Here is a 13,310-nt window from a genome sequence, read left to right as displayed (position 1 = left end):
AAGTGTGTTGTGGGGCCCCTACGAGCCATGGTGCTTGCTTCATCATAATTAGGCATGCAGTCATTAGCCACAGCTCTGATTATGGGTCACTGAGGTCAGTTTCAATAATTCCTCAAAAACCTAACCATGCAGTCCCCCCTAACTGTGTAGTTATCTTGCTTTACTGCTGTTTGTGTGATTAGCTGGGAGGAGCTCACGGCAGCATCCTCCCAATAAAAGTGTAGATGGACCGTTCCTTAACTCTTTCTTGCTTCACATACAGATGGCTTGAGGAGGTACAGGGGAGATGCAGGTCTAATAAACAGAATAGAATATCTGCGCCAGGTGTGTTTCTCTGCATTGGTGTCCCATCAAAGGCCCACCAGTGTATGTGTGATCTTTGACTCCTGCCAGTTCACAAGCAGGCGGCCAGGAAACGGTTTCAGCCTATCAACCACTGAGGAGATAAAGCCTTTGTATAAGGAATGAGGAAGCAATGAACACATTCAGCCTATCACAGGAGTAGCCCTGAGTGTTCCGAATTATAATTTCTTCATGTCACTGTACGTTATTGAGCCCAAGTAGCTTGCCGTGATCGTATAGTGGTTAGTACTCTGCGTTGTGGCCGCAGCAACCTCGGTTCGAATCCGAGTCACGGCAATGTCACGGCAGTTGGGTTTTTCCTTTACAGAATTCCCAAATGTACCAGTTGTTTTTGTAAAATGTCTATTAAAAACAGATCCTTTTCAATATTTGAACGATCTAACAACAAATTATTTAAACACACATGATTATAAGATGTAGGTATACTGTACTTTCTGACATAAATTATCGTTCTTGAACATATTTGCGGTAAGGGGAGCGGAGCTCTCCCCCAGGCAAATCAGAATGCAGATGAATGCAGTTGCAGTTGAGTGACCTGTGTTGTGGCTGTCTACAGGGAATGCACATATGTAGCTGTCTCGCAGCCCAATCCAGACGTCAATCGAAGACAGGTTTCAATGCAAATAGAGCAGTAAGTGCAGAGAAATGCTCACTCTCTAAAAATGGGATTTATACAATAGTAAGATTAAATACAACCTCACCAGTAGATAGGATTTATCAATAAATAAATAAAGCTTCTCCTCTCTGATATGGAATTACCCCCCAAAAAGTATAAGGGAATACCCAATGCTAACCTATGAGAGGGGCAGACCTCACAGTAGTGAAAAATGTAATAGACTGTTTGATACTACTAGGACATACAAACTACCACAGTACATGTCTTACCTTTTACTTACATAGCATGATGCCCCTAGGACTTCCTAGGGCCTACCTTAGGGGTTACTGATATGTAATAAAATTGGAGTTTAAGGCTTGGCAAGTAGTTTTAAATGCCAAGTCGAAGTGGCAGTACACTGCAGCACAGGCACTGCAGTAGCAGGCTTGAGACAAGTTTGAAATGCTATTTCTTTGGGCGGCACAATCAGTCCCTGGGTATATGGTATACCACTTTACAAGGGGCTTTCAAGTAAATTAAATCTGTCAGTCAGGTATACTCCAATTATACACATGATTAGGGAAGAAGCACGTGCACTTCAGCACTGATTAGTAGCGATAAAGTGATCAGAGTCCTAAGGCCAACAAAAAGATACAGCAAAATGCGGAGGTGAAAAGCAATAAGGTGGGGTTGGGACCACCTTAAGAATGCAAGGTCTAACAAAACGAACTAAGGATAACATGAGTAAAACATCAGGTTTCTCTACAGCATTTGGTGAGACAAGTGGGCCTTCTTTTATCTTCCATAAATGCAATCTTTCCCGGACCCCTTTATTATATAGCTCTTCAAGGAAAAAATATAAAGCACTTACAAAGGAGCCTCAAATACTCAAAGATGGTAGACTTCTGTAATATGGGCCATATACTAAAAGCAGCACGAAAACAGAGTGCAATAGGGTCCAAAAAACTTGAGTGACCCATGAGAGTATGCATGCAAGCCTATGGTATTCCAAACTAGAGATATACGCATGCAATTTTTGTTTTTAGGAGAGAATGTGCCTGCTGAAAAAACACATTATTTTTAAAAAGTGCATTGCAGAATATCAGGAATTTGCTGTGGGACACCTTGGAAACTTGCATACAGATTATGTGCACACACCTTACAGTCAGTTGTTGTGGCCGTGTGGTTTAGGCGATGGACTAGAAATCCATTGGGGTCTCCCCGCGCAGGTACGAATCCTGCCGACAACGAGAATCTTTTTAACATCGGCTACAATTTCAGAAGTTAACCTTTAGTATTTCTTCCATGTCAGTTTTATAAATAGGTGGCTTATTTTGGTGTCACTATTGCCATATCACATATTTATTATCGCTCCCCCTTTCATATCTTTGCTATAACTCTCGTGCTTCATTAGCGCTGGTGCAAACGCTTCAAATTATTATACCCTGGCTCTCTCGGTCATACCTGTGCATGCACTTGAAACTTACTTTACCAATAAAAGAAGCAAATAGAGAAATAAAATAAAAGTGCTAGATGGATTAGGCAAACACACTTCATAAAACTGCATTTTCTTTTCTATTCTCCCCCGTGTTACAAGCTTAACTGCTCCCTGTGTAATTTCTCTTAACCTGCTGTTCCTGGAAGAGAATTTCATCTACAAGCTCTTTCTGTGTTTTTTCCTAGTCTTTTCTTTCCCTTTTCTTAGATTTGTAACTGTTCCTTTACGTGCTCTATTTAGGCGCCATTAATCTCATTTGAGCTCCATGTACCTGCTGCTGTTTTCTCCACACCTTATACTGCCTTTTCCCTCTTTCTCTCTTTCTCTGCGGTTGGTGGCTACTTTCCAAAGCGTCTGATGCCCCAATGTTCCTTCGTCTTGTTGTCAGGCGTGAATTTGAAAAGCAACAAAATTAACAAGCCTTTACCACTCACACATGGCAGAAGTTTATACTTTAATTCAATGAGCTAAGAAAGGTGTGTTGTGGGGCCCCTACGAGCCATGGTGCTTGCTTCATCATAATTAGGCATGCAGTCATTAGCCACAGCTCTGATTATGGGTCACTGAGGTCAGTTTCAATAATTCCTCAAAAACCTAACCATGCAGTCCCCCCTAACTGTGTAGTTACCTTGCTTTACTGCTGTTTTTGTGATTAGCTGGGAGGAGCTCACGGCAGCATCCTCCCAATAAAAGTGTAGATGGACCGTTCCTTAACTCGTTCTTGCTTCAAATACAGATGGCTTGAGGAGGTACAGGGGAGTTGCAGGTCTAATAAACAGAATAGAATATATGCGCCAGGTGTGTTTCTCTGCATTGGTGTCACATCACAGGCCCACCAGTGTATGTGTGATCTTTGACTCCTGCCAGTTCACAAGCAGGCGGCCAGGAAACGGTTTCAGCCTATCAACCACTGAGGAGATATAGCCTTTGTATAAGGAATGAGGAAGCAATGAACACATTCAGCCTATCACAGGAGTAGCCCTGAGTGTTCTGAATTATAATTTCTTCATGTCACTGTACGTTATTGAGACCAAGTAGCTCGCCGTGATCGTATAGTGGTTAGTACTCTGCGTTGTGGCCGCAGCAACCTCGGTTCGAATCCGAGTCACGGCATTGTGGTTGGCAATGTCACAGCAGTTGGGTTTTTCCTTTAGAGAATTCCCAAATGTACCAGTTGTTTTTGTAAAATGTCTATTAAAAACAGATCCTTTTCAATATTTAAACGATCTAACCACAAATTATTTAAACACACATGATTATAAGATGTAGCTATACTGTACATACTGACATAAATTATCGTTCTTGAACATATTTGCGGTAAGGGGAGCGGAGCTCTCCCCCAGGCCAATCAGAATGCAGATGAATGCAGTTGCAGTTGAGTGACCTGTGTTGTGGCTGTCTACAGGGAATGCACATATTTAGCTGTCTCGCAGCCTAATCCAGACGTCAATTGAAGACAGGTTTTCATGCAAATAGAGCAGTAAGTGCAGAGAAATGCTCACTCTCTAAAAATGGAATTTATACAATAGTAAGATTAAATCCAACCTCACCGGTAGATAGGATTGATCAATAAATAAATAAAGCTTCTCCTCTCTGATATGGAATTATCCCCCAAAAAGTATAAGGGAATACCCAATGCTAACATATGAGAGGGGCAGACCTCACAGTAGTGAAAAATGTAATAGACTGTTTAATACTACTAGGACATACAAACTACCACAGTACATGTCTTACCTTTTACTTACATAGCATGATGCCGCTAGGACTACCTAGGGCCTACCTTAGGGGTTACTGATATGTAATAAAATTGAAGTTTAAGGCTTGGCAATTAGTTTTAAATGTCAAGTCGAAGTGGCAGTACACTGCAGCACAGGCACTGCAGTAGCAGGCTTGAGACAGGTTTGAAATGCTATATCTTTGGGCGGCACAATCAGTCCCTGGGTATATGGTATACCACTTTACAAGGGGCTTTCAAGTAAATTAAATCTGTCAGTCAGGTATACTCCAATTATACACATGATTAGGGAAGAAGCACGTGCACTTCAGCACTGATTAGTAGCGATAAAGTGATCAGAGCCCTAAGGCCAACAAAAAGATACAGCAAAATGCGGAGGTGAAAAGCAATAAGGTGGGGTTGGGACCACCTTAAGAATGCAAGGTCTAACAAAAACGAACTAAGGATAACATGAGTAAAACATCAGGTTTCTCTACAGCATTTGGTGAGACAAGTGGGCCTTCTTTTATCTTCCATAAATGCAATCTTTCCCGGACCCCTTTATTATATAGCTCTTCAAGGAAAAAATATAAAGCACTTACAAAGGAGCCTCAAATACTCAAAGATGGTAGACTTCTGTAATATGGGCCATATACTAAAAGCAGCACGAAAACAGAGTGCAATAGGGTCCAAAAAACTTGAGTGACCCATGAGAGTATGCATGCAAGCCTATGGTATTCCAAACTAGAGATATACGCATGCAATTTTTGTTTTTAGGAGAGAATGTGCCTGCTGAAAAAAACATTATTTTTAAAAAGTGCATTGCAGAATATCAGGAATTTGCTGTGGGACACCTTGAAAAATTGCATACAGATTATGTGCACACGCCTTACAGTCAGTTGTTGTGGCCGAGTGGTTAAGGTGATGGACTAGAAATCCATTGGGGTCTCCCCGCGCAGGTTCGAATCCTGCCGACAACGAGAATCTTTTTAACATCGGCTACAATTTCAGAAGTTAACCTTTAGTATTTCTTCCATGTCAGTTTTATAAATAGGTGGCTTATTTTGGTGTCACTATTGCCATATCACATATTTATTATCGCTCCCCCTTTCATATCTTTGCTATAACTCTCGTCCTTCATTAGCGCTGGTGCAAACGCTTCAAATTATTATACCCTGGCTCTCTCGGTCATACCTGTGCATGCACTTGAAACTTATTTATTTATTTATTTAAAGTTTTATATAGCGCGAACAAGACCCGTGGGTATCAGAGCGCTTCACATAAAAGTAGTTTAAATATTAACAAGAAGATAACCATTAAACAAACAAATAGATATGAGGTAGAAAGTTATATGGCTATAGTGAGTGCTTAAGTAACTACATTCCACTCAGGTTCGTCGATTATAATACAAATTAACTTTACAACATGAGGTTATGTCATTTGTCCTTTTTGTCATACCTATGAGGTAGCGGTTATATAGTTTCAGGATGTGAGATAGTTGTATGAATTAGTTTTGACAAGAGGTAGCAATTGGTATACAGTTTAGTTACAAAAGGAAAGTTGACAGTATCAGACCATCATTATCTTTCATCTAATTCATGGCAGTCCTTCCCTTTCTGCTAGCATTCGATCTCATAGTGAGACATAACCTTGTCTATATAAGGTATTTACTCATTAAGAAGCTCTTCACTTCTCGCTTAAATTTTGAGGTATTAGGAATCTTCCTAATGCTTTGAGGCAATGAATTCCAAATCCTGGGGGCAGCTCCTGAGAACGCTCTGTCATAAGTTTTTTTCTTTCTGAATATGGCTGGGCACAGCACCAACTCTTTGGCACTCCTGGCTGGTCTGTTGCCTCCTGATAGCTCAATTTTCTTGGATAGGTATCTAGGAGTATTGTAGTGGAGTGCTCTGTGGGTGATACATGCTATCTTTAGTTGAATTCTGGCCTCATAGGGTAGCCAATTCAACGCTTTCAGGTGAGGGGAGATGTGGTCAAACTTCCTAGATCCGGTGATGAGTCTCGCCGCAGCATTGAGGCAGGCTTTTAGTGGTGCTGTGGATGTTTTTGGTAGACCTGCTAAGGTGGTGCAACCATATTCAATCCTAGAGATGACTAAAGATTGGATTGCCAGTTTCAGATCTGCTTCAGAGATGAATGGTTTCAATTTTCTTAGGTAGTTCAGGTGGAAGCGGGCGTTTTTGGCCATTGAATTAATATGAGTTTTCATGTCAAGACTCTCGTCTAAAGTGATTCCTAGCGACTTAGCTGAGTTGACTAGAGTCGGGGTGCAGTTGAGCGCAGTCACCAACTTGGTCCATTCCTTTATTTCCGTAACGCACTTTGGTGGAGAGATTAGTAAGAATTCTTTTTTTTGAGCATTTAGCTTCAGAAGATTGGTAGTTAGCCATTGCAATGCCCTTTTTAATATTTCATTCATTCGCTCAATGTCTTCAAGGGAGGTGATCTTTATATATATTTGCGTGTCATCCGCATACATATGATAAGATACCTGTGAGTTACTGAGAATTGTTGTAAGAGGTTCAACATACAAGTTAAACAGATCAGGGGATAATGTCGATCCTTGTGGGACTCCGATTGAGTTAGGGCAGGATGGTGAAATTGAATGATTGACCAGGAAACGTTGTGTTCTGTTCCGTAGGAAAGATTCGAACCATTTCAACACATTTCCAGACACTCCCATCCTGTCTTGTAGCCTGGCCAGTAAAGCTTCGTGATTTACTGTGTCAAATGCCGATGACAGGTCCAGGAGAATTAGCAAGCATGCTTGATTTCGATCAAGAGCCAGTAGCGCGTCGTCGACAATATGGAGGATCGCTGTTTCCGTGCTATGCCCTGATCTGAATCCTGATTGGCAATCATCTAGTAGGGAAAACTTGTTGATGTGTTGGCTCAGCTGGCCCTGCACGCATTTCTCAATTAGTTTGGCCAATAGAGGGACGTTGGTTACTGGTCGAAAGTTGTTCGGGTTTGTAGCATCCGCAGTAGGTTTTTTGATCAATGGAACAACTTGACCAGTTTTTAGACAGTCTGGGAGGGTCCCTTGTGACAGTGATGCATTTATTATTTTGGTCCAAATTGGCACCACAATGTGGCTGATTTCTCTTAAGCATTTCGCAGGTAGGGGATCTTGGTAGTGGTTGTTGGGTTTGATTTTTCACGAGCATTTTGGCGATCATGTTCTGATTGTATAATTCGAATATGTCCCAGTTTACATTGTTTTTTGTTGTGCTACACACTGTAGTCGAATTGGGATCGTTCGTAGTCAGTGGTTGAATGGGGAGGTTATTTGCTGCGCTTAAGCGCTCCGTTTCCAGCGCTTTGGTTTTTCCGTGAAAAATATAGAAAATTCCTCGCTACTTATGGATGTTTTTACGTTTTCATGCGCTGTTTTGGTTAGTTTGTTTGATTGTTGTTTCAGGATTTCAAACAGTTTCCGTGGTCTGTTTTTGGCATTATCCAGTTCCGATCTTATGAATTCCTTTTTGGAGTTGATGATCTTTTTGTTATATTGGTTTCTAATTTTTCTGAGGGCTTTCAGCTCAGGGGATGAAGGGTTTTGTCTCCATTTTCTTTCGGCCATTCTTAGTTTGCGCCTATCTTCGTTCAATGATCCGTCAAACCATGGATTCTTCGTCTTTTCCGTTATTCTTTTTAGTTTTAATGGCATGGTGTTGTTGACGATGTTCCCGATTGAGGTTATATAATGCTCTGTCAACTCGTTTGCATTCTGTAAGTTGCTGGGTGGCTTTAAGTCACTCTCACAGCTTTGTACTAGTAGTTCAATATTAGTGTCTCTAGTGTCTCGGATCCATTTTTTAACATTGGCAGGTTGAACAGTCTTGCCCTTTTTCAATATGGGTATCCGGAATGTTATTGCATAGTGGTCCGGCCAGTCACATGGGGCTATTGAGAGGATTGATGTATTTTTGATATCTGAAATAATCCAGTCAAGTGTTGCTCCTTTTGAGTGTGTGGGTTCTGTGCATGCTTGGTTGAGTTTTAGCTCAACAAGGAAATCCTTAAGCGTGTTGACTAGCTTGTCATTGCAGTCGTCCCAGTGTAAGTTAAAATCTCCTAAGAATATGTTATTGGCATTCGTGTTAGAGTTGATCATAATAATCTCCATTTACTGTTCTATGAACTTAGCGTTCTCTCCTGGTGGGTGGTAAAACGCATGTAGATTGCATCTTTGATTCGTTGCTGATTTTATATTGAGACCTAAGTATTCGCAAGATTCTAGAGGGTCAGATTGAATTTGATTGACCTCTATCTCTGATCGGTGAATGCAGGCAATTCCTCCTCCCGTCTTTATAGGTCTATCTAGTCTCACAATGCTATATTCAGGTGGTACTAAGAGATCCATGGTTGGGGATGATGATTCCGATAGCTACGTTTCTGTAAGAATTGCCAGATCAATTTCTTTGTTGATGATGAGGTCTGCTATGTCTGACGCATGTTTTGTAGCCGATCGACAGTTGAGTAGGAGGCATGTCAGTTGTTTCCCAGGGTTCTTAATCTTCAGCGTTTTGTGTTCGGAACTAAGCAGGACTTGTTGTAAGTTGTTATGGTTAAGTTTCCTATCGTTCTTTCTTGATGTTCTATTAGGGTCAATCGGAACTGTTTTGATGTTCTCCTCTTCTTCATGATCAGGCGATTCATAGGATTAGAGTAAGGCAATGGCATCTTCCTTCGACAGGGCCTTCGTCCTTTTTGGTCGGTTGTTCCTATTCGCTAGTGATATGTCAATTTCTTTGCTCTTTCTATGTATGGAGTGTACAAGATCTTGAATATTTGTGATCTTAGAATGGGTGCTTGCTGTCATTTCCAGTATTTCTTTCATCGCTTGTAGAGTACTAATTGTGATTTGTGTCATGTTGCTGACTAGTTTCTGAAGATCATTAGTAGCCTTCTGGTTCCTGATTAGTTTCTTGGGGATGGTTAGCCTGTGTGTCCAGGGGTTGTATGTCGCTTTTCTCGGTTTTCGATCTTTTCTTAGTGCCTCAGTCATTTCCTGTATATCCTCTGTTTGGTCGTCTGTTCCATTCCTTCTTGGGATGTTGTGTGAGTTGTCTGAGTTATGTAAAGATAGGAGAGTTTTTGTAGGTGAGGTTCTACCTGGTTTTAGTATAGTATTAGCGGTAGGTAGCGCACGGTTGTTGTCTCCTATCTTATCTGTTTCTTGGTTTACATCGAGTGGTTCACTCGGCACCACTGTGTGTTCTGCGTGGGAAGGCTCGGTGTTTGGAAGCGGTGTCGACTCTTCTCTTTGGAGTTGGTCTTGTTCTTTATTCTCAAGACTCGTCGATCTTCCTGTCCGTTCTGTCTTATTTTTCGATATAATCTCTCCTGTTTCAGTTTTCTTTCCAGGTTTAGTAGCTGGCTCCACGCAGCCTCCTGTTCGATTGATATAAATCGTATCATGAGTGACTTCTGGTGGGGTTGGGTGTATTTGGTGTCTTAAGCCCTCTAGTGATTCTTTTATAGAAGGGAATATCTTGTCGAACTTCATGAGTTCACTGTTCGCTGCCTGTATCAGCACTATTCCGGTTTTATATATGGTGATGCAAAGTTCTGCTCTGCATCTTCTTGATGGTGAGGTCATTATTTTTGTGCCATGTGGGATGTTTTTCGTACCTTTTATGTTGAGCGTCCTTGTGAAGGCATTGCGCCATTTAGCCGTTTTATTAGTGTAAAAGATCAAATCATGCGTTATAGTGCCTTTATCTGAATTAAAGTATGGGTCGGCGAACAGTGAGTCCGCGTTTGTCTTCAGGGTATTGTGCTTACATTTTTTGGCTCAGTTTTTAGATAAATCAGATGGATATTTTATGACCTGGGCGTTTGAGTCGTCTCGGTACCTTTCGCCCATATTTGATTCGTGTTATAGATCTTATGGTGGCTTTTCTCTATAAGTCTCTTATATGTTCCAGGGGTTAGAGTTAAATCATGGCATGCATAGATATCTCATTAGGTAAATTTTTCTTCAAAGATAGTGTTAAATCCAAGTTTATCTGTTATTAGTAATTTCCTTCTAATATAGTAGTCATGCCAGTTTCTCTTCCAGTTAATTTTCTTGGCACTTTGTTAGTTGTGATTTCAGGTAGCAGTAATTATACAGCCCTTATTGTGCTCTAAAACGTTTGAAAACTGGGTATTACAAAATGTCCACCGTTTTGGTGCTTACTATAGGCAGGGGCTTTTTCTCTTTTCATTCTTTCTTTCAATTAGTCCATTTTCCATTTCTTGTCTCGACTTGGACTCAGTTATAGGCTCCTTCTTCTCTGTTTAGACCCTATTTGTCCTTTTTCCCTTTCTTGCCTCTTGGTTGTTTACTTCCTGCAGAGAGAGGAAGGACTACTTGTGTATCAAGCGGCCGCCATTTTAAAGTCAGGCGCGCCGCTTCGAGTGCTGCCACAATAGTTTTCTTTCCCTTTTATTCCTCCTCCCTGCTATGCCTCTCACCCGCGGGTTCTCGCCATCTCCTGTAAATCTCAACGTCGCTCCTCCGCTCCCGCTCACCGCCTCAGGCCACCTCCGCGTTGTCCGTGTTCTCTCTCCTCTCCTCTCCTCAGCTAGCCTTGGTCTCCTGTCTCCGGTCTTAGCGATGGATTGCAGACACCATCGGCGCCAGGTACTCTCGGCGAACAGCGCCTCCGCACCTCCAAACTTACTTTACCAATAAAAGAAGCAAATAGAGAAATTAAAGAAAAGTGCTAGCTGGATTAGGCAAACACACTTCATAAAACTGCATTTTCTTTTCTATTCTCCCCCGTGTTACAAGCTTAACTGCTCCCTGTGTAATTTCTCTTAACCTGCTGTTCCTGGATCAGAATTTCATTTACAAGCTCTTTCTGTGTTTTTTCCTAGTCTTTTCTTTCCCTTTTCTTAGATTTGTAACTGTTCCTTTACGTGCTCTATTTAGGCGCCATTAATCTCATTTGAGCTCCTTGTACCTGCTGCTGGTTTCTCCACACCTCATACTGTCTTTTCCCTCTTTCTCTCTTTCTCTGCGGTTGGTGGCTACTTTCCAAAGCGTCTGATGCCCCAATGTTCCTTCGTCTTGTTGTCAGACGTGAATTTGAAAAGCAACAAAATTAACAAGCCTTTACCACTCACACATGGCAGAAGTTTATACTTTAATTCAATGAGCTAAGAAAAGTGTGTTGTGGGGCCCCTACGAGCCATGGTGCTTGCTTCATCATAATTAGGCATGCAGTCATTAGCCACAGCTCTGATTTTGGGTCACTGAGGTCAGTTTCAATAATTCCTCAAAAACCTAACCATGCAGTCCCCCCTAACTGTGTAGTTATCTTGCTTTACTGCTGTTTGTGTGATTAGCTGGGAGGAGCTCACGGCAGCATCCTCCCAATAAAAGTGTAGATGGACCACTCCTTAACTCTTTCTTGCTTAACATACAGATGACTTGAGGAGGTACAGGGCAGATGCAGGTCTAATAGACAGAATAGAATATCTGCGCCAGGTGTGTTTATCTGCATTGGTGTCCCATCACAGGCCCACAAGTGTATGTGTGATCTTTGCCTCCTGCCAGTTCACAAGCAGGCTGCCAGGAAACGGTTTCAGCCTATCAACCACTGAGGAGATAAAGCCTTTGTATAAGGAATGAGGAAGCAATGAACACATTCAGCCTATCACAGGAGTAGCCCTGAGTGTTCCGAATTATAATTTCTTCATGTCACTGTACCTTATTGAGACCAAGTAGCTCGCCGTGATCGTATAGTGGTTAGTATTCTGCGTTGTGGCCGCAGCAACCTCGGTTCGAATCCGAGTCACGGCATTTTGGTTGGCAATGTCACGGCAGTTGGGTTTTTCCTTTACAGAATTCCCAAATGTACCAGTTGTTTTTGTAAAATGTCTATTAAAAACAGATCCTTTTCAACATTTAAACGATCAAACGACAAATTATTTAAACACGCATGATTATAAGATGTAGGTATACTGTACTTACTGACATAAATTATTGTTCTTGAACATATTTGCGGTAAGGGGAGCGGAGCTCTCCCCCAGGCCAATCAGAATGCAGATGAATGCAGTTGCAGCTGAGTGACCTGTGTTGTGGCTGTCTACAGGGAATGCACATATGTAGCTGTCTCGCAGCCCAATCCAGACGTCAATTGAAGACAGGTTTTCATGCAAATAGAGCAGTAAGTGCAGAGAAATGCTCACTCTCTAAAAATGGCATTCATATAATAGTAAGATTAAATCCAACCTCACCAGTAGATAGGATTTATCAATAAATAAATAAAGCTTCTCCTCTCTGATATGGAATTACCCCCCAAAAAGTATAAGGGAATACCCAATGCTAACCTATGAGAGGGGCAGACCTCACAGTAGTGAAAAATGTAATAGACTGTTTGATACTACTAGGACATACAAACTACCACAGTACATGTCTTACCTTTTACTTACATAGCATGATGCCCCTAGGACTACCTATGGCCTACCTTAGGGGTTACTGATATGTAATAAAATTGGAGTTTAAGGCTTGGCAAGTAGTTTTAAATGCCAAGTCGAAGTGGCAGTACACTGCAGCACAGGCACTGCAGTAGCAGGCTTGAGACAGGTTTGAAATGCTATTTCTTTGGGCGGCACAATCAGTCCCTGGGTATATGGTATACCACTTTACAAGGGGCTTTCAAGTAAATTAAATCTGTCAGTCAGGTATACTCCAATTATACACATGATTAGGGAAGAAGCACGTGCACTTCAGCACTGATTAGTAGCGATAAAGTGATCAGTGTCCTAAGGCCAACAAAAAGATACAGCAAAATGCGGAGGTGAAAAGCAATAAGGTGGGGTTGGGACCACCTTAAGAATGCAAGGTCTAACAAAAATGAACTAAGGATAACATGAGTAAAACATCAGGTTTCTCTACAGCATTTGGTGAGACAAGTGGGCCTTCTTTTATCTTCCATAAATGGAATCTTTCCCGGACCCCTCTATTATATAGCTCTTCAAGGAAAAAAATATAAAGCACTTACAAAGGAGCCTCAAATACTCAAAGATGGTAGACTTCTGTAATATGGGCCATATACTAAAAGCAGCACGAAAACAGAGTGCAATAGGGTCCAGAAAACTTGAGTGACCCATGAGAGTAT

General features: G+C 41.5%; 4 non-coding genes across 4 annotated transcripts; all 4 read left to right on the top strand.

Moving 5' to 3' along the window:
* The first annotated feature begins 567 nt into the window (after positions 1-567).
* On the top strand, positions 568-639 carry TRNAH-GUG (transfer RNA histidin (anticodon GUG)). Its single transcript has one exon. It is a non-coding gene; the product is annotated as a tRNA-His (tRNA).
* Positions 640-3,497: 2,858 nt separating this feature from the next.
* TRNAH-GUG (transfer RNA histidin (anticodon GUG)) lies at positions 3,498-3,569 on the top strand. The gene has a single exon. It is a non-coding gene; the product is annotated as a tRNA-His (tRNA).
* Positions 3,570-5,068: 1,499 nt separating this feature from the next.
* TRNAS-AGA (transfer RNA serine (anticodon AGA)) lies at positions 5,069-5,150 on the top strand. Its single transcript has one exon. It is a non-coding gene; the product is annotated as a tRNA-Ser (tRNA).
* Positions 5,151-11,917: 6,767 nt separating this feature from the next.
* TRNAH-GUG (transfer RNA histidin (anticodon GUG)) lies at positions 11,918-11,989 on the top strand. Its single transcript has one exon. It is a non-coding gene; the product is annotated as a tRNA-His (tRNA).
* The last annotated feature ends 1,321 nt before the right edge of the window (positions 11,990-13,310 follow it).

The sequence above is a fragment of the Lissotriton vulgaris genome, chromosome 1_1 (assembly GCF_964263255.1).
Source record: "Lissotriton vulgaris chromosome 1_1, aLisVul1.2, whole genome shotgun sequence".
Classification (NCBI taxonomy): domain Eukaryota; kingdom Metazoa; phylum Chordata; class Amphibia; order Caudata; family Salamandridae; genus Lissotriton; species Lissotriton vulgaris.
This window is presented reverse-complemented; position numbering and strand designations above follow the sequence as displayed.